The following is a 5,691-nucleotide window of genomic DNA, read 5'->3' as shown; positions in this document are numbered from 1 at the left end:
GGTCTGTAAGGATCAGTTTGCTCACAGGTGGCACAGTTTTTCCATGCCGTCAGCCACCTGCGAGCCAACTGATCCTTACGGACCAGGAGAGGGCGCTCCCTTGGAGTTGTTTAATGTCATCTTACATTGGAGGTTTGTGAGTGCAACCCTCGCTTGTTTACATATTGAATTTTAACAATTATACAATAATACACTAGGGTCGGCGTGCGCTCTCTCTCTTGCTTTGTATATTTTCAGATTCACGTCTGCCACCCAGTGGACTTGTAAGAGAGCTGCAACACCCAGAGCAGAGAACATATGTTTTGACGGTCTACTGTTGGAATAGGAAAAGTGGGGACAGCGCTAGACTTGGTTTGCTGTGTGTGTTAGGGGTACAATGTACCTGTTACCAATTCACATAGGTCAGAGCCCAAAACTCCCTCTCTATGTTGAGGGCATGTGGCCTGGTACAGTTTGGGGGGGGGCGCTCTCTTGTGCCCCCTCTTTTCCTGCAGCCTGCCCGGTTGCGTGCTCGGATAAGGGTCTGGTATGGATTTTGGAGGGGACCCCTATACCATTTTTTTCAATTTTGGCACAGGGTTCCCCTTAACCCCTTGACGACCGCCGCATGTACTTATACATCGGCAGAATGTCGCGGCTGGGCAAATGGGCGTACCTCTACGACCCTTTGAATTTGCTGCCGCGTGGTCGCGTGCGCACAGCCGGCGGTGCGCGCGTGACCCTGCCGCGAACTCCGTGAGTAGTAACGCGGGTCCCGCAGGCTCGATGTCCGCGGGGATACCCGTGATCATCTCACGGAGAGGAAGAATGGGAAGAGGCTAATGTAAACAAACATTTCCCCGTTTTGCCTAGTGACACTGTCAGTGATCACCGCTCCCTGCTTGTGATTGGGAGCCGTGATCGGGGTAGTGTCACACACAGCCCCTTCCCCCCCACAGTTAGAATCACTCCCTAGGACACACTTAACTCCTTCCTAGCCAGCTAGTGGTTAACTCCTTCACTGCCAGTGTCATTTACACAGGAATCAGTGCATTTGTATAGCACTGATCGCTGTAAAAATGACAATGGTCCCAAAAATGTGTCAAAATTGTCCGATGTGTCCGCCACAATGTCGCAGTCACAATAAAAATCGCTGATCGCCGCCATTACTAGTAAAAAAAAAAAAATATTAATAAAAATGCCATAAAACTATCCCCTATTTTACAGACGCTATAACTTTTGCTCAAACCAATCAATAAATGCTTATTGGGAATTTTTGTTATCAAAAATATGTAGAAGAATACGTATCGGCCTAAATTGAGGAAAAAAAATATTTTTATATATTTTTAGGGGGATATTTATTATAGCAAAAAGTAAAAAATAATGCGTTTTTTTTTTCAAAATTGTTGCTCTATTTTTGTTTATAGCTCAAAAAATAAAAACCGCAGGGGTGATCAAATACCACCAAACGAAAGCTCTATTTGTGTAAAAAAAATGGAGCCATGACGCACGACCGCGCAATTGTCAGTTAAAGCGACGCGGTGACGAATCGCAAAAAGTTCTCTGGTCTTTGGCCAGCCAAATGGTCTGGGGCTGAAGTGGTTAAAATCAATACCTGACCTTAAGGGTCTGGTATGGATTTTTGGGGTGGGGCCCCTATGCAATTTTTTTTCTAAATTTGCCGCAGGGTTCCTCTTAATATCCATACCAGACCTGAAGGGCCTGGTATGTATTTTGGGGGGACCCCCAAGCAATCACGCAATTTTTTTTCTTTTTCATTTTGGTTTGGGGTTCCCCTTAATATTCATACCAGAACCAAAGGGCCTGATAATGGACTTTTTTTTTCAATGAGTTTTATCTATATTGCCGAGACCCGACAATTCATTACAGCCGCAATCAGTTTTAAATGACACTTTTTCCTTCAGAAATGTCATTTTGCTGTCAGACTGTTCTAAACACGGGAAACATGCGCCACTTTACAGGCATACTATAGACACCCCCCAGGTACGATAGGGGCTGGGGTGGAGCCATACTTAGAGGAGAGATTATAAAAGCAGTCAGGTGAAAGTGGCTGGTTTCTAGAGATGAACACATGGAGAGAGGTAAGCTGACAGACAAACTCTATTGCATAACCATGACATATGTTTACTTTATAGATGTATGTATGCTTTAGATGACATTCAGCCTATGAAGAAGGACCTAAGGTCTGAAACATGTCAGGCATCATCTCTTATAGCTATGTGTAATAGCCCTTTATACCATAGGGCACTTACATCCATGCCTGTATTTTTGTACTGCAATTGATTTTATACATTATTTCTACTGTATAGATAATTAAATGTTTTCAATAAACAATACTTTTTAAATACTCACCTGGTCTGTCCGAAAAATCCTGAGGGGTTATGCTGTGCCCATGAGCACTAGGTTGGTTTTTTGGTCTATTGGATTGGCCAGACCAGGCCATACACACACTGTCAATCTTCTATCTTTTAGTAGATATTTAAAGGAATATTTCATTTTTATTTTTTCACTTCTGATAAAAACTTCCATTTAAAAAAAGAAAAGTTGCATTGATCCATGTCCCCTGGGGCAGGACCCGGCTCCCCAAACACTTTTTATGACAATAACTTGCATATTAGCCTTTAAAATGAGCACTTTCGCTTTTTCGTGTTAGTGTCCCATAGACTTTAATGGGGTTCTGCGGCTTTCGAATTTACCGCGAATCTTCGCTGTTCGGTGAACACCCGATGTTCGAGTTAAGCTTATGTTCGATTTGAACATCAGGCTCATCCCTAATGCCGAGTTCATTACTATATGCTTCTCATTGCTCCATGAAGAGTTCATTACTATATCCTTCTCATTGGTCCATGAAGAGTTCATTACTATACCCTTCTCATTGCTCCATGAAGAGTTCATTACTATACCCTTCTCATTGGTCCATGAAGAGTTCATTACTATACCCTTCTCATTGCTCCATGAAGAGTTCATTACTATACCCTTCTCATTGGTCCATGAAGAGTTCATTACTATACCCTTCTCATTGCTCCATGAAGAGTTCATTACTATATCCTTCTCATTGGTCCATGAAGAGTTCATTACTATACCCTTCTCATTGCTCCATGAAGAGTTCATTACTATACCCTTCTCATTGCTCCATGAAGAGTTCATTACTATACCCTTCTCATTGGTCCATGAAGAGTTCATTACTATACCCTTCTCATTGCTCCATGAAGAGTTCATTACTATACCCTTCTCATTGCTCCATGAAGAGTTCATTACTATACCCTTCTCATTGGTCCATGAAGAGTTCATTACTATATCCTTCTCATTGGTCCATGAAGAGTTCATTACTATACCCTTCTCATTGCTCCATGAAGAGTTCATTACTATATCCTTCTCATTGCTAAATGAAGAATTCATTACTATACCCTTCTTATTGCTCCATGAAGAAGTCATTACTATATCCTTCTCATTGCTCCATGAAGAGTTCATTATTATATCCTTATCAGTGCCCCATGCTGAGTTCATTACTATATCCTTCCTATTTCTCCACCTATTTGAGACTTAATATATATGAGGATGTTGGTGGTGTTGAGTATTCCTAGAAATGACCAATACCGCCCATCTCAGTCAAATACTTCCACACAAGGCAGATCTCCATATTGTCTGTAAATGTTACCTGCCCCGAACTGATGTTTACAATACTGTACGTGGAGGGGTTTGGGAGATCCATAAAATACAATATGTACTCATCTGAATGTATCACATCCATCACAGTTCTATGTTCTCTGTGTATTTCCAGGACCTTCTTCTGAGCATGTGGCCCCTGATTTATCCAGCTGTCACCAGGAGGTTCCAAAGGGATCTTGTTTTGCACATGTGGCCCCTGCGTCATCCAGTGATAAGAATGTGGCCCCTGGACGATCCTGCAGTAATTGCCTTGTCCCTGCGCTGCTCATGGTATTGCTGTTGATGTGCGCTGCTCTGCAGTCAGTACTAATATTTATCAAAATCTCAGGTAAAGGGCTCCTCGGGGGCGGGGCTCATACATATGCTTCTCAGGGGTGGGGCTCATACATATATTGACTAAATCTGAGAGATGCTTTCTGGTAAAACTCAGGATACAGACAACTTAGTCTGTCAATATTACTTAATCTGGGATAATAGATTGCTTCTAGCTCCTGTGGTTCATTCCAGTAATTATCATTACTTTTCTTACAAACCCTTTGTTTTGATTGTTGTCAGAGGACCAATCCTCACACAGCTAAAAGTAATTCTAATTCTACAGCTAATGCTCATTCTTGTGCAGCTGATGCTCATTCTTGTGCAGTTAATGCTCGTGCACATGTACCAGCACACAGACAAGATTGGGCTAACATCCAGCGTGCCATTGGTGCACACGTCCATGTGCATAGGCACCAAGCTGCCTATTTAAAGGAAACCCTGGTGTGTTCTAATCGCTGAAAGTTCTTCAGCTTCTCTGTGACCTTTGTTCCTGTGTTCTTGCTTTGCTGCCTGACCTATAATTGCTGACCCCGCTAGTTCCTGATCTTGCTCTGTGGATTTTGGATACCAACCTCTGCTTTCCTTTGACTACTCTCTACCTGTTTCCCTGGCGCTGACCTCTGCCTGCTACAGGACCTTGCTCTGCTTGCTTCTCTGGTGCTTACCTCAGCCTGCTTCCTGACCACGTTTCAGCCTCATTATGTATGACACATGCTCATCCTGACAATGTCTTTGTCCCTGGCTGTCAACTACTACCAAGCTACCGGTGTCCTATCATATAAGGTCCTCCATCCAAAAGTGTCCGCTGTGTACTGCGCATGCGAAGTACACAGCATCACAGATTCTGAAAATATCCGAGGATGAACGGCGCCTGCGCACTGAGTCCAGGTTCTAGCCCCACCATCCAAGTGGACATAGAGTAGGAATATAAAAGAGCCGAGCGCAGAGAGGCCGAGCCCGAAGCGTGGCGAGCGAAGCTCGCCCGCGAGGGGCCCTCTAATATTCACAACCCTATGTCCGCTTGGATGGTGGGGCTACCACCTCCACTCACGGCGCAGGCGCCGGTCAGCTTTGGAGATTTTCCGAAGCTTCGTCTGCTCCGTAATGCGTATGCACAGTACGGGGCGGACACTATATGATGGCCGGACACTATATGGCAGAACACCGGGACCAGTGCTTCTTTGAGCCTTGTACCTCTGTCATCACATTCAGGGGTGCTCGGACCAGAGCCGCAATGGAATACCCTCAGCCTCCAACCAATTGTATACTTCAAACTACACCTATTTTGGTAATACATTTGTGTGAAAAAAAGGGAGCCACGACCACGCAATTGTCAGTTAAAGCGACGCGGTGATGAATCGCAAAAAGTTCTCTGGTCTTTGGCCAGCCAAATGGTCCGGGGCTGAAGTGGTTAAAATCAATACCAGACCTTAATCGTCTGGTATGGATTTTTGGGGTGGGGCCCCTATGCAATTTTTTTCTAAATTTTTTTCAAAAGAGTTCATGTGAATACGCGCATTTGACCATCTGAGAATTCAGAGGTCCATCAGAGCTGGTAAGAGTTTATTCCTACTGGTGGAAGGAGCGTCACATACAAGCAATTAGCGGTCTTTCCACGTGGTGTTCCCGCTCTACATGCTCTTCTGTTGTCATATATGACCAATACGTGTGGACTTTTGTATTTTGCGCTGCACCATTTATATTAAT

The sequence above is a fragment of the Lithobates pipiens genome, unplaced genomic scaffold (genome assembly GCF_037356315.1).
Source record: "Lithobates pipiens isolate NorthernLeopardFrog02 unplaced genomic scaffold, aLitPip1_a1.2 Scaffold_55, whole genome shotgun sequence".
NCBI lineage: Eukaryota > Metazoa > Chordata > Amphibia > Anura > Ranidae > Lithobates > Lithobates pipiens.
Note: the sequence above shows the minus strand (reverse complement) of the source record.